The sequence below is a fragment of the Clinocottus analis genome, unplaced genomic scaffold (genome assembly GCF_023055335.1).
Source record: "Clinocottus analis isolate CAN_PGR_092001 unplaced genomic scaffold, fCliAna1.0.p SCAF_1, whole genome shotgun sequence".
Classification (NCBI taxonomy): Eukaryota; Metazoa; Chordata; class Actinopteri; order Perciformes; family Cottidae; genus Clinocottus; species Clinocottus analis.
Window position 1 is genome coordinate 11,718,651 of NW_027175820.1, and position 23,186 is coordinate 11,741,836.

At 41.3% G+C, this 23,186-nt stretch overlaps 1 protein-coding gene across 1 annotated transcript in view; it reads right to left on the reverse strand.

The window, feature by feature from the left end:
- fam189a1 (family with sequence similarity 189 member A1) overlaps positions 1-23,186 on the reverse strand; it is a 79,255-nt gene that overhangs the window by 54,384 nt on the left and 1,685 nt on the right. The gene's annotated exons all lie outside the window — the stretch shown is intronic.

A 23,186-nucleotide genomic window follows, 5' to 3' on the forward strand; every position in this document is an offset into this window, starting at 1 on the left:
CTCCGTCTTGTGTATCATCACGTCGCTTTGGAGCTCAGCACCTCCGCCGCCGTTGCCATGGAAACAGCGGAACAACAGCAGGTTGGCTGCTGCCGCCTTTGGGGGCGTCGCCCCTCAGCCCCCTCCGCTCCGCTCACTCATGGAGGTCTGTAGTACCTCTGCCGAATCCATGAATCAAGACAGGGACGTCTGCCTGAATGTGAATCACAACTGAACAATAGCGAACCGGAGGGGAGAGCATGGAGTATTATCAGCAGTGGTGTGCTGCAGCTCGACAACAAGACCGTGGTGCAACATGACATGAACTGGAGTATACAATATTTACAAGCTTCCATTAAATAAAAGATACGCCCAGTGAATGTAAATTCGTCATTTTGTTTGGCCAGTAAACGACAGCTTCCTGCTCGAAATATACACACACGCTCGCTTTCCATAAGGTGGCTTTCATCATAGATACTCAGTGAGAAGCGTCACTGCAAGGGGAGAGATACATCGTAAAAATGCGTGGTTCACACTTTACCGGATATAAACCATGAAGTATCCTTTCACCACAGCATGACTGTCATTATCATAATTATTATCATCCACCTAATCTACATAACACATGTTTCTGTCACGTTTTTCAGTTCTATTTCAATCAATACAGCTGTCTTCAAGTTCATTTTTGTGTGCGTATCTGGTGCTGAGTCCGACATTCAGCTTTTGCTACAGTGTGTAAATATAAGGAAAAAGGTGAAACCTCTGGTATGTATTCCTATGTATCTGGAAGTATTTCTTTTGCATTCACAAGATAAACAGTAGGTGACAGCTGACTCAAAGCAAGGACGTCGTAATGCCATGGTCTCTAAAAAATCCACGATCACAGGACATGCCATAATGGAAACTAGAAGACACTATATGGACGGTCAGAATATAGTGACCCTCATGGTTATGCTCTGCCAGGGATGAGTTTGCCCTGATGCCCTAATTTATACACTTATTGATCTTCCAGGCACACACACAAGAGTGTGGGGCTGTATGTGAACATTTCCACTTGTGTTTCAGAGAAACACAAGAGGGGAGGCTGCATGGTGACTGTCTGGCTTCACTTCCTGATTCAGATCACCATCAGACTCTGCAAATCCTGCGCACGGGCCCGTCGCACATGCATGAGCACAACACAGTTACACACGGACTGCTACTTCTCATTTCACAAGAGCTTCTTTGAAGTTGCAACAAATGAGGATGGAAAAAAAAATATCAATGTCTTCCTTTCAATTATCCAGATATGTCTGCTCCGTGGGACCTTACCGGCTGCGTCACTGGAATGAAAATCAATGCACGACGGAACGTTTGATCAACGAGAAGACAACATATTTAAACAGAGAGGGTTTAGATACTTAACTACAAAATACTGTGAGTGACAGATGACAATATATTAAACTTCCCTTCTGATGCTGTGACACACTGCTCAGCTTCAGAGAGAGGTGTGTAATTCATACTTTGAGTAACATGAGACAGAGACAAGTTTTGACTATCCGCGATGTCTATACCTCTCAGGGATTCACATGAAGCTGCGTGTGTCCCGTGCATGAGTATGAGGCTGCTAGAATATGGAGGAGCTTGCTTTTCTTTCTTTTTTTGATCTCTTGAAGCACAACGTTGTTGTGACAGTTGCTGTTGGAAATGACCTGTCGCACTGGGGTCACACAGGCCTTAACAGTCACCACCCACTCACTTTAGCATGTATGTGTGCGTGCATGGATGTATATTTGAGACAAAGAAGAAGGTACTGATCCACCTGGATGTGACAAATCCGAACCAAACGGCAACTTTAATCCTCTGCTCAAAGTTGTGGACGGGCACATTTTGGGCCCTGAGCGGTCATAATTTAGGAGTAGAGGGTTGTGGCTCACAGCAGTGTGCGGCAGTGAAACAGCCATGCATCCATCCTGGATACAGCTGCAGTGACACCAACAGCTGAATCAGGCTTTCAGTTCTGTGCTGACAGGATAATCTGGCCCTGCAGCCAACCAGATTTAAAAGGAGAGTGGCAGACTGAGAGAGTAAGTGTGTGTGTGTGTGTGTGTGTGTGTGTGTGTGTGTGTGTGTGTGTGTGTGTGTGTGTGTGTGTGTGTGTGTGTGTGTGTGTGTGTTGAGGTTTAGTATGTGTGTAGATCGGAACCTCTCATCTGCATCAGCTCAGAATTGGAACAAAATACTGCACAATCTTTTCCTAAATATTTAAAATGATTGTTGCTGTGTACTGATGAGTTATGTTTGAGTGTGCAGCTGCAAATATTTGTAAATACTTAAACTAATCTAAACAAAACTGAACTTTTAGCTTTTTACAATATTGCAAACAAAAACCTTCGCTAATGTGGGGACCAGCAGCTTTGAATATCTTCAAACATATTTCTCTGAAATGTTGAAGCCCCAACAGTTGGCATTTGATGTATAGCCAACAGCACAATAACTAAACTCACACTATTTTTCAAGCATGTGAGGATCAGAATCAGTTGCCAAATACGTTATACATACAAGGAATGTGGCTGGTTGATTTGATGCGTAACAGTAGAACAATAATATTATTGTTATACTATTATACTACTTTATACTAGAATACTATTATTGTCATACTACACATAATTTAAAAAATGTAAATATTAAAATTAACAATGAAATCTAGTGAACAAACAAATAAGAGTATGAAACAAGTATAAAACAAGTATATTATTAAATTGTCAAACGTATGTTAGAGAAACAAGAAAGTGCATGGAGCAAACCGGGTCAAATTCCTTGTATGTGTAATGCACTTGGCCAATAAATATATGGTATACGATAAATATATGATTCTGTAACAGTAAGATATTGTCCTGAGGATGTAGTGTCTGAGTCAGTGGGGGTCCCGGGCTTTATAACTGAACCCAACTGCAGTTGGGAAGAAACAATATTTGTGGCGTGAGGTCTTGGTCCCGATGGACAGCAGCGCCCTGCCAGAGGGAAGGAACTGAAACTGTTTGAGTCCAGGTGAGAGCGGTCGGCTACAGACTGTCTTGCTTGCCTCAGAGTCCTGCAGTTGAACAAGTCTTGGAGGGACACTGCAGGTTGCAGCCAAACCCTCTCTCAGCAAAGCGAAGGATACGAAAGCTACCGGAGAGTGATGGATGAGCAGAGGACGGACTCAATAATGGCAGTGTAAAAGTGCACCATCATTATCTTTGGCAGGTTGAACATCCTCTGCTGAATCTTCTTGGTGATGGAGCTGATGTTCCTATTTGAGGGGCTGGGTAATGACGGAGCCCAGGAAACGGAAAGCTTCCACAGCGTCGACGGGGCAGTCACACCGGGTGATGCGAGCAGGTGTCGCTGCGTTTTCCTTTCTCTGAGAACATTGTTCTCTAAGTTGTTAAGTCGGCACCTGGCGATCTAAACAGTATTAACTTTTTTCTATAGGATCTGAAAGAGATTTCCCATCTGTTACAAATTCTTCAATGAGACCGTCTCATCAAACACTTAACTCCTATTCTCAGTGCTGGTGGGAAACCTTCATGTCTGTGCTGGCCGAAAACTCTTCAAGTCATAAAAACAAACTAAGACAAACACCAAACTGTCATTCACAGGGAAGCAGCTGAGCGACACTTTCAAGTCAAGAGGCAATTAACGCTGAGAAAGGCCTCTGGGAATGATTACGACCACACGCTCCATTCAGTGGCTTGTAATGGCGAAGATAGGTCTGCCTGTAACACAGAGATGAGTTCGCCATGTCTTAAGCTTATTGTACCAGGTTGAGTGTCTGAGTGTCACTGGCCATGATTTGAAATAAATGCGGGTGACACTTAAAGGATGACTGGTTGGTTGTAGATGCTTCCATATCTGGGCACGAAATGCCCACTAAAGAGCAAATGCATCTAAATAGTGATGTCTGTACTGAACTGAGGCAGCTGGCATCTGTTGGTTTGTTTAACCACGGTAAGGCTACATGCTGCCACGTTAATCAGTTAATTATAACATTATAGAAACATCAACTAGAAACAAAGTAAGAACGCAACACCATATGACAAAACAGTCATTCTGCCTTTGCTATATCTGGACCTGCAGCAGTTTTTATTTCATTTTTATCAAACCATTTCATGGTTGTTTAAATATTTCTCCTGGAGTCTTGTCTCCCCATTCAAGCCTGCCAGTGGGTAATGTTCTCGCTTACATATCAGCCGGGCACTGTGGCCTGGGGTGAGAGGCGTTCATACGAAGCAACCTTACACAAAGTTTGAAGAGAGTGGAAGAGACAGGCCGCAGCCTCCACAAGGACTTTACTACGCAATCTCCTCTCCAGGACATAAAGCCAGAGTGAGAGCACAATGGTTGTAAGTTTTTGCATAATAAAAGAAAACCAAAAAGGAAACGGCGGACAAAAATTGCCAAAAAGGTATTTATGCCTGCTTGGTGCATCTGAAAGAAGAAGGCTCTCTGCATACATGGTCACATTAAGTGTGCTGGAGATATATATATATATATATATATATATATATATATATATATATATATATATATATATATATATATATATATATATATATAAAATATATATAAAATATGTTTTGCTGCTGCTTTTTTTGTTTGTGAACAAGATAAACTTGCCTTGTATTTTAACAACAAGAACTAGCAAACCCCTTGACATAATCTATTGCAGAAGTGGCCACATTGTTTCTACACACACACAAACTGAAATGGGAAGATAGCTCATGCAACTAATTTCTAGTAGTTTTTAACTTCAAATGTTCTGAAAAAGTGATTATTTTCAAACGGAGGTGAGGATAATACTTTAAAACAGTTAAAAGGAGGCAAACACCACATCCTGTGCAGAGGCACGCAGCAATTCAGAGTGAACCCTTCAAACTTTCCAAGAAAAATCAAACTTTTGTCTATTTGTAAACACAAACATATAATAAAAGCTGATCTCAATATTGCCAGCACGCTATAGCCGAGACGAATGCGAGATGTTTTCCCCGCTAACTACCAAAGTAATTGTAGGACAATACCCAAGAAAAGCATGCATCCAGCTAATGAACACACTCAACTTTGTGTGACCGCAGTTGTCCTGACAGCTCATTCATCATTTCGTCATGGAAATTAAGAAATGAGCAACGTTGACTCTGTTTATATGTGATTACACTGTGTTACACACAGCTAACGCAAGAATATAATAAAACATAAAGCAGCTGAAACCAGATGAGCAAACGGCAGTGAGATTGAGAACTTCATTATCTCTGCATTTAATCCATTGGGATGTATCGGTGTGAGTTTGTGTTTGAATGCATGTCTCAAATGTCATCCGAGAAGAACTGGATTCATCCTTATTTTACCCGCCTGCCAAGCTCTCAGTTTTACAAAGAAATACATCCCCTTAACAAATCTGCTGTATCATATTGTGTTGCTTGGCAAAAATCCTTTGCCGAGCAATGTGATTTATGTTTTTTTTCTCAGGGACAGTTTTATGTGTACTGCTGACATTTGTTTTCCTGGTAAAACTTCAGGTTACAGTCACACGTTAAAGTGTAATTATTCAGTATACGTATATGGTGCAATACTTATACTTTTACACTTACACTTTATTTACTTTTTATTTTATTCCATTTGTATATTTCTATTTTTATACTGTTTAGATTCTAAATTGTGTTTTTATTACTGTTCTACTGTTTACTTATATTACTTGTGAATAAGGGCTGCTGTAATACTGTAATTTCCCCACACAGGGAATAATAAAGGACTATATTATCTTATCTTTCTTATCTTATGGGGTATCAACACTCACTCGGTATATAATATGCAAGTATAAGGGACGCTTGACAAAAAAATGTTAATCAATTTATTGTAAATCCTGGATATGTGGGATGTTAAATAAAGTGGCCCCCTTTTCACAGTAATTTAGGTGTACAGGTTATGCAACAATAATGTTTGTTAACGTTACTTATTCATTGTACTTTTTCACTTGATAGTAATTAAAAGTATCATCATTTTTGTTGAACATGTACAGCTACTCCAGATATAAAAGGATGATTTGGTTTCCCTCGCACTGTCCCAGACCAGCCCACCTTCCACAGCTGAAGGTTCAGTTGGATTCAGTAGATTGTGTTTGTTGTTGATGCAGTGCTGTGCATTGTGTGGAGTCAGCATTGCGTTCTACTGCCGGCTTTGTGCAGTTATGCTTTGTTTGCCCCCTCATTTTTAATTTCACGGCTTTGTGATTACCTTTCAAGGGCATTACTGCCCCAATTAATTCCTGTCCCACCACCGTGTTGTTCTCAAAACACTAAAATGAAGCATTACTGAATGCATAAGGGAAATGTCACCTGACCTGCACATATACTCGGCATTCAAGAGCATTTTAATTTCATCAACACCTCTCTGGTAATGGAGAGAGAAAAAATAGTTGGCTGCAGCTGCACGGATGAAAAATATCAATTTATCCCACCTACAGGCGCTCCGACTGAATCACTGCACAGAGTACAAAGAATCCATGTATTTGTACTCCTGCTGCTTTGAATTATGAACTGCATGTTGCTAAATGAATGCACAAATGAGCCCCCATACTGTCATAAATATTAATAGGGCTTTCACCCACACACTAATCATTAGCATATGAAAATAATTGATGAACAGTCAAGTATCCTCAAAGTGAGGACGTCCTCTCTTTTTTTAGAGTCAAAAGTTTTAGAATACAAAATCTGAAAAAGGTTCAAATTGGGGATGCTAAATTCTTTTGAAAGGTTTTAAACCATCATGGATCAGCTGGACTGATCTCAAAGTTGTATCATACTATCATAGCTGCAGCAAAACAATCCTCAGAGGACAGAAGACTAGCATGGTGTTCGGACCTAAATAAAGAAATCACTGGAGGAGAGTGGCAAGACATGTCTACGGGGTCAGGTTCAAATATTAAACTCAAGGTCCAAGCTTGGGTGATGAAAACATACATTAATCCAGAGATACTACATTGCATTTACCCCAATATACCGAATACTTGTGTTAAATATGGTATACATAAAGGTAGTGTGTCTCATTGCCTCTGGGAATGCAGCCTCATTCAAGATTTCTGGAAAGAGATTATTACAATTGTTTCTATCGAGATCAATGAACAACTCCAAAACTCTGTCTCTTTGGGTGTTTCCCAGCAAACTGTGCACATAACAATAGGAAAAAGAAGGCCATATTTTGCCTTCTTGAAGCTCAACATAACCTTGCCATGGCTTAGAAATCTGTCCACAGGCCGAGCAAACAAAGGTGGATAGAGGGACTGCTACGGTGCCTTGCCCTTGAGAAACCCACGTATGTAGTTAAAGGAAAATATAACACCTTCGCAAACATTTGGGGCTCATTAATGGAGTTGCTGGAGGGGTAAGATTTTGTTGCAACCCTGTAGTCTATCCTTTCCCCTTTTTCTATTGGTCCTTTCTTTTCCTTCTTCTCTCACTGTTCACATTTAAGAAGTGTGGGAGCATTCTACTTGTGGGGTATACGATGTATATATACCTGTGCATGTACATATCTGTCACCCTTCACTGTTATTTTTTGTTTTCTGTCGAGGAACAGTTAGTAACGCCTAACACAAAGAACATGCCGGTGATATCTTTATATGAAATGCCCATATGTTCTTAATATTTGATTTTTTTGTATGTTTCCTGTTCTGTTTTGTGTTTGTTTGTGCATTGTGGAAAAGACAATACAAAAATATATATTTGTAAAAATAAAAAATGAGGGATGCAAAAGACAATACTAGTATCTGTACTTGCGCTCAATAAGCTACTCCGGTAAAACCTCACCCGATACGGCTGCAACAACAACCTGATGCATAAACAGGATGAATCCATTGAAACAGGTTGTGCTCAGCAAGTCTCCACTCCATCATGTAGTTCAGCTGCGAGGTTGTCAGCTGTGTGTCTGCATAGTCTCCGTCTGGTAATGTTAGTGCTAGTGGGCATGAAGTTAACAGTAACGTTACAGCTGTGAACATAGCAGTGCAGAGTCTGTAAAGTTTATTTGGCATTATGGAATAAATGCTGGGACTTAAGACCCGTGAGGAGACCCAAGCTTAGTCTGACCAACAGCCAGCGGTTTTAAATGATACATTCAAATGACAGCGCAGTTAAACGGTTAATTATTAACATCCATACCGCAAACTGTGCTCTGTTTGTATCAGGAAAACACAAAGTAATGTTAAAATGTCTGCATCAGCATCGTGTTGTATATTTTAATTGTCATAAAGTGCTGAACATCAGATCAAAATGTACATGTTTTTAAAGTTATTGTTAGAACTGTAATGGTAGTATGAAGAACTTAGAGTAATATTTGGTATCAGCATGTATTTAAAGGTTCTTGGTCTGAAAAAAAGTTGTATTGGAGCCTCCCTTGCTAAAATACATATGTTTTCACAGGACCCAATAGGCGCTCCGTGTTGTACACTGATAGGTATAGATTCAAACACCCACTCGCATAACGCAGAGGGAACCGAGCACTGTGCAATGGACCAACACTAAACCTAAAACCCTCAATTTATCAAAGTGGCCCCACAAATCAATGTGGATTACTTTGGGAGAGAGCATTGCTCAAGTAGCAGTGCATTTCCATTACCACACAACAATATTGGCCTTTTGGGAGGCTGTGGTAATTTTGTCTATTGATCAAATCACAGGCAAAGATCATATAACCGTGTCTTGGTTTAGGCAATAACTTAAATACGGAGAAAAGGCAAAATCATAATCTATATGTGGAAAACTGCATATAGACACAAGGATGCACGCAAACTCTGCACTGCAACAGACCCAGAGTACACAATCACATCACTGCAGAGGTCAGACCGGACTCAGGTAACATATTGTCAAATAATAAAGGGATTATCCCTGTAATCCAAATAGTGAACAACACCTCCAGCACAGTAGTGGGTGTGACCTTGTCTGATGTCAGTGCAGCCGCCCGTCGACTGAAAAATCTCGAACAATCTGTGAAATTCAGATAAGACAAGCAATTTAAATGTATACAGTTTACGCCTTAAAGGAATAGTTTGCCATTTTGGGAAGGATGCTGATTCACTTTCTGGCAGAGAGTTAGATGAGAAGCCTGATTCCACTCTGAGAGAGTGGAATCAGGCTTCTCAGAAAATGTTAGAGCAATCTTTCCTTGGTCTTCGTTTGCCACAAATACAGACTTTCCTGCCGAGTGTTAATCAAAATAAACCCCAGACTCATTTTGAGTATGCACAACTTAAATATTCTTCACCTTGATATCTCACTCTCACACACAAACAACACCAACTTAAATCCTGTGGGAGTGCCTCTTAAGTGCTAAACTCAATAAAAACACAGGAGGGGTAGTTATTCTAAAACCCCAGCACAGACTTGGATGAAGCACAAGTCAATGCCCCATGAAGAGAATCGATACATTGAGCGGGAGTGTTGCAGATCTGCTGCTCTTCATTTGCAATCCTCAGACTGAGGCTGAGGAGAAAGAAAAGACAGCCTTGTTGTTCAGTGGAGAGAACATTTCTAAATGTTACCCGAGAGAAACAGAGCTACTGGGAATACAAAAACGGTGTGGATGCAAACGCCAGCTGACCTTGGAAAGTGACACAGCAGGAAGTGTGAAAGTCAGACACACTGCGAGGTGAGGCTGCTAATAATGGGCGTCCTGTCAACACGTCTTACACTCTCCTGGTAAATATCAAATGAAATTACTTGTTTTTCCAGATGTTAGCTTTGTCTAAGCAGAATATATATATATATATATATATATATATATATATATATATATATATATACATATATATATATATATATATATATATATTTATATATATATATATATATATATATATATATATATATATATATATATATATATATATATATATATATATATATATATATATGGTTTGAATGAAAGCTCAAGGGTTAGCTCAGCCTGTCCATCACTGTCACTTTCCATCTTTTCTTTACCTCTACTACTAAACCACGCTGTTTAACAGTCTTATTGTTGTAGCTACAGTAAGAGGTAAGAGGAGGAATTGATATGACTGGCACAAACATTACCCAACTGTCAACACAAAATCCTATAAGTCACATAAAGTCAAACATGTATAAAACACATAATGCAGTGACAATGAGCAAAGATCCTTGGTATTTATCTGCTGGGCCTGAACGGCGCTCTGGGTGCTGCTCCACAGCAGAGATCCAGAATTGGTCTTGCTGCAAATAATGTTGAGTAATTTGTCCTATTGGAGGAAGCACTGCAGGGCTATGCAGACAGTGGCCTAATTAAACATGCTTTAGCTCATCCCATCTGTGTTTTGCCAAAGAAGTAGTGGGACGTGGACTATACAAAGTCAAACTCCTAATGCCTCATTGATGTCATATTGTTCAGACCGTAATTATAAGCAACCATATCTGAAATAAAGTGTCAGCCAAGCCACCGTCACTGGCAGTTACAGCTAAATAAAATCCAATATTAACACAATTACAATCCATTCATCTTAGTCAAAAGGAGCGATGCAGTTTGTATCGAGTGTCTCTTGTGAAACTGCTACACAAACGTAACAGCAAAAATAATGAGGGGTTTCTAAATGGTGTGACAAAGGACATGGCGACGATCATTTTTAGATCATCGACGTACGATGTATGGATATGACCTCTTAACACTAATCATACTACATATGGACGTGGTCCAAACTTCTGCTGACCTCACGATTGCTTGTTGCGTTTACATGTTTCTTTGATTTCCATGAGAAAGTAATTTACATTTTAGCCAATATAATGCCAGAATAAAGGGTTTTCCCAACCATTCGAAGACTTGGACACTTTGTGAATACACTGCACATTTTGTTAAAGGTAAATACTGCCTACTGGGAACCATTTTGGAATAATGTTTAAACACCTGCAGTAATGGGAGGATTACCTGTCGTTCCCATCCTGTGTAAACACGACGTTATTCTAGATTCTACATTATGGATGTTTGGATAAAAACTTAGAAACCACATTCCTCATGTTGTACCGGGAAGTATGTCTTACTCAAATTTAGATTCACAACATACAGTTTGCACATTTTCATCCACCTGAAAGGTTCACATTGAAACCAGCCTGAGTAAATACGGGGTTCCAGTCTAACGGAGGCTGGGTGGTTCAGGGGCCTGGGCGGTGCAACCCTGCAGAGACCCGGGTTCAGGCCCTGGCAGTGGTGCTTCCAGCCTCATCAAACACAATTACTTTTGTTCACTGGTGAAGCTCGTGCTGCAGCACGAGCAACTTGTTCTGGTTGGTTAGCCTACATTCTCTGCTCCTGTCTCTTCCCTCCCAAAGACATGAGTGGTGGGAGTTTGCAGCAACAAGGACTGCAGTGCAGCCATGAATCGTCCTTCCAAACTCAGGAGCAAAGATGACAATGCACATGAATAACAAAACCATGAAAACATGCTAATTTAATCATTGACGCCTAATCATATGATTGTTTATAAGGTAATTTGCTGTAATTCTTCTGTACAGGCTACTGCAGGAGCAACATGCTCTTAAAACCAACAGTTCAGCTGTGCAGCTTTCTGACAGTGTGACATTTGGAGCAAATCATCACACGCCATGTTTCAAAGACGTGCTGCCCTGCCATGTTTGAAGCCCACAGGTTATCTGTTGTTTTATAACTCCAGCTGTTCAACGCAGGCTGCATCATCCCCACAATACAGAGGCGACGCGATGTGAGGTCTCCTTTTATGTGTTGGAACCTCGACTCGAACAACATTGATCTTGGACGATTATGCAAAACCATCATTCGTATCACTTTTCCTATAATATGTGCAGCATGTATTTTGCACGAATGAAAGAACGCAAGTAAAACTTTGTCCATGCAGCCAGAGTTTTAGGCAGAAACTTGACTGACATGTTTGCTCATTGAGCGTCACATGTCACAATACCATCTGGTTGACTTATTTGAAGATTCTTCATATATGAATGAGATCCATTTTAATTGAAAGGGAATAGAAAAATCATACAAATGGACAAAACACAAACAAATGGAAAAGAGATTTTAACCAGATGGACATAAAAACCCAACAATATTCAAATGCAGACAAGTGACAAATCCCACAGAAATGATTCACAAATATCTATCACGTTGGTAGGAATCCATTTCCTTTGTTTTCTGTGTGATATTTGGTTGTGTTTTCTCACTTGGCAGTATTTAGGAAAAAAAAAGGCTCCACATTGGTTGTTAAATTGATGAAGATGTTTCCTTCATTTTCCTCCTGTTGTGTTTTCAGCGTGTCATCGCACATTGAGAAGGATCGTCGTCCTCATTCATCAAATAGGTATGAAACAAAAAAACAAATTAAATGAAACCTCAGGCCACAGAATCATCCAATGTCAATGAAATGCATAGAGGAACCTGTTTTTTATGCAGTATCTCACTTCTACAAAACATCTGAACATGTTGCTGGGGGCAACCAACAAGTCCCTCCCTAACGACGACGGTGCATGAGCTGTTCAGGATGAACACGAGCAGAAAGAAACAGATACGAGCCTGAGAGGAACAGTGAGTCATAAAACAGGGAGCCACAAAGCCAAAGATGGTGCTGAATACAGACATGGCCTCACACTCTTTTTCCGGGCCGGTCTCACTGCTCGCAGAAAGAAAGAGTGGAGCTGTTGCACACGCACACGCACACGCACACGCACACGCACACGCACACACACGTTTAAACTAGAGTTGTCAAAACACTATTTTGATCCTCTCCAGCAGCTAATGAGAGGGACACATAAGCATGAGACACGGCCAGACTCATTACTCGACAGAACCACAGCTGTAATCGACTTCAACCAAAACATTTCCCTCTCCCTCCTCGTTTTGCTAATGGAAGTCAGTCTTCTGAAGCCTTTTTTGTTCCAGTGCTTTCATAGTTCTTGTTCTTGCTCTCTCAGCCCGTCAGTCATCCCACCGATGAAGACGCTCTTATCCTCATGCTGCTCGTTCCCTTTCGTACACTTGTTTCTTCTTCCCCTTAGAGCTCGTTAGAGAGAGAGAGAGAGAGGGAGACAGAGAGAGAGAGAGAGAGAGAGAGAGAGACTCTCCCTCCCCCATCACTCCCTCATCTCTCTCAACAGATGCCGACTGGTAACAAGCCGTCTCTGGCTGCCATAGTAACCAACCATGAAGAGTTTCTAATTAGTCGACATCGAACGAGGAAATTGCTTCGATTTCCTCAGTTAAGGTTAAAATACAGAAGACATATAATATAAAATGTGTTGATGTCACCTGTAAAATAACGTTTCTCACATAATTATCAGACGTTTTAAGATATATTATCGGACTCTGGGATATTATGTGGTCATTTTGAAACATTTACTTTTAAATTATCATCAATCGGCTGATTATGTTCTTGATGAATTGTTTAATGTAGAAAATGTGTTATTGATTCGAAAAAAATATTACATTTGTACGAGTTCCGGTTTTCCAGTTTAAACCTAAAAATACTCAGTTTACAATGTGACAAAGAGGAAAATAGTGAATCATCACAATGGAGGAAAAACACTTGACTGTCACAACAGTAGCTGAACGTCGATCAGCTGAGCTTTTCATTTCCAAAAACACGCCGACTTAGTTTTCATGCAGCGGGCTCCCTGTTCCTCCTTTACTCAGCACACTTGTTGAGTATTGATCACTGCAAAAAAACGCTTGTGTACAGCATATTTTTAGGTTTTGCACTGCAGCGCTGGGGCCTGCGCTAAATAAGGACGTAATAAAGTACAAATGGTTTGCTGATGTGGCTTTTTGTGTTTGACCAAATATAAAGATGAAACACAGCAGCTAGAAAAGGGAGAAATAGGAATTTGTAAAAAAAAAAAAAACCTCAAGGGGGACTAAACAAACAAATAAACACATTCCATGTTTCTAAAACAGACGTGTGCAAACTCCTGAAACCTGAAAGTGCAATTCCAGAGATGTTGACTCCACTCAAGTCACAGCTGAAATATGGATCCCACAGAAATGCAACCTCCAAGGACCAAAATGGGTCGGATCAAAAAGAGTACAGATAATGGGAGAGTGGGGAGGGAGTGACACATGCTAACCAAGCTGAAGGGATGCCAAAAGAAACACTGAGCTGGGGAGGAGGAAGAAGGAGCTGAAATATCACCCGGAGGGAGGAGCTGATGGCCCGGGGGCGGCTGGCTTCTTCGTGTTGAGCAAACACCACAGCTTCCCCATCACCCCCTGGAGCACGGGATCAAAATCAGCAGCAATGTCCCTCACTTTCCACGCCACTCACTTATTGCATGCATTATCTCTTCCTTTTCTTTTACGAAGCAAATTTCATAAAATCCACTTGTGAATAAATAAAGAAAACACTGAAACTCCCTTAATCCACTCCGGCCCCAGGACAGTTTGAAAATGAATGAGCGTTTTCTCATGTTTCCTTCAGCAAGAAACAGTGAGGAAAAGCTGTTTCTTCTACGCAATATGTAATTTCAATGCACCACAGTGAAGATAGCAGAGAGCGGAAGATGCAACAAGGCTAATAAAGCACCTAACAAGGGGATTGATATTGACATATTTCTCAATTTGAAAAAAACAGTAACGCAATCCCCGTTGATTATGTTGTGATTATAAAGAAAAATTACAAGCGAGGTGTGCGCAGACAGACTGCAGAGGAGCCTCAGCTGTGGAGAGAGAATAAGATCCCCTCCTGTCTCTTCTGGAGGCGTGTTGCACTTCTAAAACTCCCACTGAGGCTCCTCTAAAAGGCAGATGTGTTAGACTGTCAGATCAATCTGTCCTGTACTCTGTTCTCTCCTTTTCCGTTGTTTGCTTGTCTCTCACGCTTATATACACACATAGAAGGACATGCCTATGCATACAAAGTCCTTGGGAATTGTCCAGGGATTAACTATTTAGCCCTGTCTCCAGTCCCATCTGTATCGATAAAACAACGGGCGGAGCAGCATACCACAAGGAGATGCATCAATCAGGCTATTATCAATGAAAAATGACTTTAAGATTATGCTTTTGCACTCCACCAGGAGACAGCAGCGACTACATTACAGATGACTGATCACTGCTCGACGCTGAAGGATTGTTTGTGTGTAATCTGTATCTATCTTTTACTGATCTCGTGACCTGTTGTTGGCCATTAACTGCTGTAAAGGTTTGACTTCTGACCTGTTGTGTTTATCCTCAGGGCTCATTTATCCAAACCCTTCATTTCATCCTCGTTACCCGCTTTCACCGGAAAATTGGCGTAATTTTCTCATAATGTGGTATTGTCACTGTACTTTGAATGATATAAAGAGACAAAGTCTTTACGCAGCCTCCGTCCGTTCCACCAGCTTTCAGCTAATTCAATTAAATGTCTCATTACGTCATCATTATAATCGAGGTAAGGGGGTGAAAGCCTGCTCTCAAAGTGCAACTAAGCCTTTTCAATTCATGCATTAATATAAACTGAAGTGGAAACACCAGATATTTAAATAGGAAAGTCGTAATATTGCAAAAACACATTGTAGGCTTGCCTGAAAGGAAACAGTTGTTGTATTGATGAGACTAAATGCAACAAAGTGCAACAAAGAATAAATCAATGCGAAGCCTGCACGCAGCATGGGACAAAAACACCCACCAAAGATTTTGCTCAGCTGAGAGAGAGATGCGAATAATCTGACATATCAGTACTTTTTTGCTTGGCTTTACTATCCATATTATAAGTTAAATGAGTATCTATTCAAGCTATTTCAGTTTAAACATGTTACCTGAATTGACAAAGTTGAAAAAAGATTAATTTGTTAGAATTTAAAAAACTACAGCTCCCATAAAACATTATCATTGTCATCATCATCATTAATATTCAACTTTTTTTAATCCTGAGCACAGTTTGTAGTTTCATGGAGATGCATCTTTGTTAAAAACAGAAATATTCAATAATTAAGAGGAAAATAACAATATGAAATAATGAAAACATCATCCCCATCCACAGCCACATATTGTTGAGCATGTTCACAAATGACAATGTGACTTTAATCTTTTTGGATGTTCCTTTCACTCAGGATCTTAATATCCGAATCACTTGTTTGTGCTCAAACCAACACATTATTGTAAACAGTGTTTATGTAAGCCCCCTCAGGTTATTCTTTAGGCTCTTGATTTATCGTTCTCACGCCTGATTAACCTCTTAAAACAGCGTTCAGCTCAGAGGTCGGCTACATTCTGAGGAAGTGGGATGAAAACCTAGAGCAAGATGAAGAACATTAAAAAACATTTACACACTTGTTAAACTCTTTTTTCTTCCTCCCTGGCCAGTATAGGAGCAAGCTTAAATCGTGGCACTGGCACCACATAGAGGCATGTCCGGTTCCCACCTCAGACGCTGTGGCCACGATTTGAGCTCGCTCTCTCTCTGTTACAAAGGTGTGTCTCTGTCTCACTACACACAACCACCTTGTTGCTCAGCGGTCGAGTACACATCCAACCTTTAGGTCTACTCCAGCTTAATACGTACAGTTAAATACACACAAGCACACACACCTCTGACCCGCCCTCCCACATGTGTGCACACATAAAAGCACCATCCAACACGACACAGCTGCTAATCATAGAACAAAAGGAGGCTCTAGTCAGCAGACTTTGCCATTGATCGGCTGTAGAAAGCAGCAAAGAGGGACGACAGTCAGCTTTGTTACATCAGGAAGAAGTCACGGCTCAATAGCAGGTAGCGGATAGAAGTCAAACACATCAACAAAGGTCCGTTTGTCTGTCTGTGAGCGCTGGTATCAGACCGTCACTCTGGTGATGGCCTGTCGCTGCACGCCAGTGTAAAGCTCTGAATCTAACTATATCATATCATAAAGGAGGAGGAAGTGGATGTCTGTCACTTCGCTGGAAGCTAAAACTCTCCATTCAGTCCAAATGAAAGGCATGTCTGCGTCACAAAGCTTCTCTTTCCTGAACACATAGAGACATAATAACTGTGATCCCAGGTGTCACAGCAGCTGTGTGAGTGTTCTCCTCAATACAAGACCCTCGTCTTCAAATAACTAGACCTCATGGCAGACGTTTGTCTCTGGCCGTCTTCTGCTTCCCTCATTGCTGTGTTGTCTCTGCTCTGGTCTGCCGCCTCACAGTGAGCTCAGTTCAACCCTGTTGGCCTTTTCTATTCAACAGTCTGCAGGCAGACCCGCTGGCGGCCGGGTCGGGGCTGTTTGTAAAGAAGTGCAGCATCAAGCATTCTGTCAGACATATCCCGGGCTGCGGGTCAGACCAACACACAGATACACCACAAACAAGAGCCGGCAGAGGAACGAAAAGGAGGATTTATGAGAGATCTGTGACTATGCACAAAGAATTATACCAAGCATTCAACACATACATATTCCACCCCATACATGACTTCTCTCTCTCTCTCTCTCTCTCTCTCTCTCTCTCTCTCTCTCTCTCTCTCTCTCTCTCTCTCTCCCTCTCTCTCTGCATGCATTTTCAGGGTGAGTTCAAGTCTGAAAAACTCAAACTCTACACACACCAACCAGCTTCACTCTTCAAGGATCAAAAGTGATGCATAATGTGCGTGTGTGAGAAGGTGTCTGTGAATGCAAATAGCGAGAATGCAGAGAGTCATTGTGGGTTTTTTTTAAAGATCCCTTCTAGACATGTTTTTGGACACATTAAAGTATGTGTGTTCAAGAGTTTTTTCCACACAAAAAATATCTCCATTTGCTTCATGGAAAAAACTGAATGTGATCTAAAACACAATTCTAGCAATGTGAGAAAGTGAACACGAGTTGTCTTCTTCTTCACTGAAAAGTCCATTCTCAGTATGTGTGCAGTGAAGGATTCATGTTTCTACATCACAATGGTGCAAGTACTATATAAGTATTGCTGTTCACTTTGGAGGCAGAGACTCAGTTATTGACTGATTGAGTGAATGTTTAGCTTCAAAACTAGCTGAGTTGTCACGCGATCATGCTCGTACGTTCATGTTTTAAACTCATTAAAGGAGAGCACACAGAAAGCCGCTCTCCAGCAGACGAGCATGAAAGCAGCCTTTTGGTGTCAAAGACACGCGTCACTCTGCACAGTGAAGCTTAAACATCCACGAGAAGAAACAATAAACAAAAAACACCTACATGACTGGAGGAGGACTTTACGAACCACAATGTTCTTGATTTAATGACAACTTGAAGTCCGGGCCATACAGTCAAAAAAAACAGAGTACTGATGAGAAGTACAACTTTGAGACAACTCTGTCCGTTGTTGTGGGAACAATCATCGGAGCTGAGCTGAAACAATTCAGGATTAGTCTTTTGATGGTCGGCCTGTGAGAAGGCTCCATGGTTTTAGTCTGACCATTCTAGTAGATTGAACATTTTGCTGATTGATTTTGGATGATTGTTGAGACAAAACAAGATGTATGATGATGTCACCTTCTGAAAAGATTAACTGTTAAACAAAAAAAATCAACCAATAAAGAATGTGGGTTGAAGCCTATTTTTTTCCTCTGTTTCAAATATCACAAGACAAACAGCAGAACTACATTGATCACACAAAGTATCTAAGAAGAAAATGCTCTGCAACAACACAATGCTGCAATGCTTTTCCATGACCCTGTAAGTTTCCCCCAGAGCCCGCTGCGTCAGGACCCCCGCAGTGTCACTGCAGATCTTCCACAAAGAAACACAACCTCAACATTCATCTTTTTTGCTTTGCATTTCACCGATGACTGCTTTGCCAACCAGGCGTGGTGGACTGCCAGGTTTTTAGCGAGGATGCTTCTTTGCTTCATTAGGTAATTTGTAGCGAGGAGAGGAAGAAAAAGAGGGGGTGGCATGTCACAAAGGGACCTCCATCTTTTACCACGATACACACCAAAGAAGCTCAGATCATTGTGTACCTGGTGTTGAACGCGTATCATGAAACACCCCAAAAATATCAGAGCACACGCAGAAGAACGAGAGGAGGCAGAAAGTCTGAATGAGTCTGCAGCTATAGCCGCGCGACAGGGAATTAAGTGAAGTTGACAACTTGAAATATTATAGCCTCTCCCTCCTGCGTGTGTGTGTGTGTGTGTGTGTGTGTGTGTGTGTGTGTGGGAGTGTGTGCCGGAGTGGGAGCAAGGACAAACTGTTCTTTCTACCATTATGGTGCTTACTGGTAGCACTGGAGTGGGGCAGGAGGCACCAGAGGGTCCTCAGAGTAATGAGTAGCAGCAGGCTGAGTGCCTACTTACTTATTATGGAAAAGATGCAGCAGGAAAGTGAATTACAACTGTTCGGCAACACCTCGGCACGGGCCGAGCGCTAAAACCACATGACATCATCACACCCCCTTTAACAGCCAGTGAGTTCACTGCAGAGATGTTAAAAAAAAAAGGAAAAGCGCCAAGTAAAAATGTCTGTAAACAGCAGTGGGATGATTGATGGAATCCATCTAATTAGTTGATCAATATGATTCAAGACAGGCCGGTACGGCCGTGAGTGGTCTGGTCTGAGCGCAGTGTGCTGACTGCACCTTCCATTTAATCTAAACTGACAGGATGAGTGAAGCGGCTGAGGAGCCACAGCCTCTATTGACAGCTGGGATTAAAAGGCTGCATCGAAGCCACAAGCAGCCCAGCGGAGCTTCATGTTGAGTCACAGAATAATAGAATAAGGCTTTTATCACAATGTGTCCAATTGGACGGTCAATTCATGAGATACTTTCAAACTTGTGATGCCATGCAATAGTAGTTAAATACCACATCCCGACATTGCATTTCTTGTTTGGAGGAAAGAAGGAAAGGAAGAAAGCAAGGCGAATGGAAAGCAAAGCTCCTCCAGTGACACGAATTACTTTATCCAAATAGAAATCAATGGAAGTCCAAGCTCAATAACACAATTATTCACAAAATGAACAACTATTCATATATATTCATCCGCTATTTGTGCGCTACATTACATTGTTGAGAGTGGTATTGGAACTGAAACTATGACTCATATCAATCTTTTGTAAAATCATACAATTAAAGTCTTTAAGAGCTTCACACTGGTCTGACCCTGTGGTGAAAGTATTGCTGTTCACTTTGGAGGCAGAGACTCAGTTATTGACTGATTGAGTGAAACACAAGTCTGACAACAAAACTACAGTGTCTCCTTTTTACTGACAACAGCTGAATGAACTTTATTTATTCTCAACCAACACTGAAGTATGAGTATAATGTCTAAAGATCTGTTGCCAGGATACCAGCGAAGCCTAATAAGCCAGTTAATTAACGTTGAGTCACACTCCCCTGCTGCAGAAGAAGGAAAACCCAGCAACTAAACAACTAAAATAAAAAATATGTCACCTATTTGTCTTCCTTTAAATGCTGCTTTCTATTCCTCACTGAAACCACTCAAAAACAACTAGATTATGAATCCACATTGAAGGTTTATCCAATTTACTACGAGGGAAACTATATTTTTCTCGCTTTTTTATCTCAAGACAGCACAAAACACACTCTTAACAAGAGTCTCTAAAATTCTGTATTTAGAGTGAAGCCTAACGATAGAAAGAGGAGTCTAATGCTAACGTTAGCATGCTAACATGCTCGCAATGACAATGTTTACCAGGTTTACTGTAAAGTTCACGTGGATGTAGTGTGTCAGCATGCTGCTAATGATAGCACTACATGGAGAGTTGGAATGTGATTTGTTTCGCAGGTATTTTCTCATTCACCAAAAATAAACACCGGCTGGGAACAATGGAGCAGCAGATGTTTTAAACGTCTTTAAACAAGTCAGTTGGATTCATCCTCTGGGGACCGTTAGTGTGTGTACAAAATGTCACAGTGATTCACTTCATAATTGTTGAAACATTATATTATAACATCATAGTCCGAGACCTCACAAACTAATGGCTGTGCCTCAAGAAACAGCTCAAAAAGCTGTTGAAAACTTTACCTTTGTCTTCTTTCAATAAAAGGCAGAGAGCCTCCCGATACGTCCCCACAACACAACAACCCCCGACAAAACACTTTTTTGCCTTCTACTCAAACACAAACACGCACTCCAGCAGATTAGTGCTGAATTTGTCCTCGAAATGTGGCAGAGAGATCTGCCTCACAACCAAATACCGAGAATGCAGTCTTAAGCCGTCTTTGTTACGGCAGGGGCTGTAGATTTGGGATCTTTGAGTGTTTACTTTTAGAAAAATGCAACCTTCTTCCACACAACCAGGAGGGAAACGAGAAGCATCGTCTTCTAGAGAAGAGAGAGAGGAAATGTCATGCTGGTACAGAAAGAGATAGGAAGCATCCAAATGTAATGTGAATGTGTAAACGATGCCTGCAGTAACTCCTTCTGATGGATTTACATATTCACATATTTTGTAGACAATGCTTTTATTCTCTGTGACAGGAAATGAGAAAGGAGAAGAGAGCACTTGTGTGCTGGTGCATGTGTGGACACTCGCATCACTTCGGAGCTTTAATTCATGGAGATGCAAGGTGAACAGCAATTTGTTATGCATGTCAGCTGCTGACGGCTGCAGAGGCCCTTTGGCTCGCTCGGCCACAACGGCTCATTCATTATTAGCCAAACCCGGCAGGACGGCGTGATTCACAGCCAACAGGTAAACCAGCAGGTACTGCAGGGAGGCGGAGTGGAGGCAACTGTATGGCGTTCGAGTGCTGCATAATGTTTTTGTCATCAGAAATTGACATCTACTGGGAATGACTGCAGCTGGCTGCCTGTGCGCCGAGCTGAAGAGTCACAGAAGCGACGTGGGGTGATTACAAGCCATGGGACGGGTGCGAGAAAGAACAATATATTTGTAGGACTAGTCTCTATTGGTCAGGAAAGTGTGTGTGTACGTGTGTGTGTGTGTGTGTGTGTGCGTGTGTGTGTGTGTGCGTGTGTGTGTGAGTGTGTGAGTGTGCGAGAGAGAGAGAGATATTATATTTTCAAACATGCAACTCAACATCAAAGCTGTAAAACATGTTTTTCTCCAGAGTGTGGAAAATTAGGATGAAGGACACAGATCCATTGATATGCACTACACTGAGGGATATATTTGTGTGTGTGTGTGTGGGGGGGGGGGGCTCCACAGTGATTGCTCTGTGTAGGAAGTTAAGATTACGCCTTCTCTTGCTGTGACCATGATGAAATCCCACAATGCCAGTCATCACACAGAGATCCTTAATGAAGTCCCACTGTGGCCACACCCACCCACCAACCCACACACACACACACAAACACACACACACACATAGATAAACTGAGGATTTTTTGCTGTCACTTTCCTCATTAGCTCAGTGTAACAACATGGCAGGGACATAAAGGCTTGAATGTACAAAGCTTAACGACATTTACAGGCAAAAAGAGTCACATGGTTGAGAAGCTGGCTTACTCCTCTAGACAGGGACACTTGTCAGCAGGATATCAGAGCTTCAAATAAACAACTTGAACATGGATACACTGCACAAAAAGTGTTTGTAACAGATATTCAGGACAACCACTTTCTTTCACACTGAACTCACTCACATGGAGCCAGAGAGAAAGAATACTTTCCTTTTCTAAAATTAGGACTAGATTAGCTCTACAGAGTCATGAAGCTATACACAAGGCAGGCTTTTGTGTACAAATTCCCTCATCTTATTAGACTGAATTACCAAGAGGAGTTGCAAAAAGCATCCCACAACACCTAATTGAGATGCTGTGGATTTGTCTCATTTGCCCACAATTCTGTTTTCTCAGTTTTCTAATCAAATCAGCTCCTAAAAGCAAAGAGCTGCTGTATTTTTGTTTTAGCATTAATCAATATTAAAGACCACATGTAATGAGCAATTGTATTTTTTTTAAGATTTTAAACTGATTTATCTGTGTTTCCGCAGGTTAGAGCTCTCAACTTAACTACAAGCAGAGACTTTCACCGCCTGATTGCTCATGGGCACCAGGGTTTGGTGCACCAATATAACATAAGGTAAGATGCAGCACCACAGGCTGACAGACCACAAATCAGCCCGAGGCATGCATGAAGAATGTGCATTGACCTTTGACCCCAGTGGTTACTGACCAATTCCCCTGTAACTATACACTCCCACACATATGGGCACCAACACATGTCCTCTCTCTCTCTTTTCCCTCAAGAACATCTACCCCATTGACACTATATTTCCATCATTGCTAGAAGTATAAGCGCACACATCTATACCCACGCACACACACACACACACA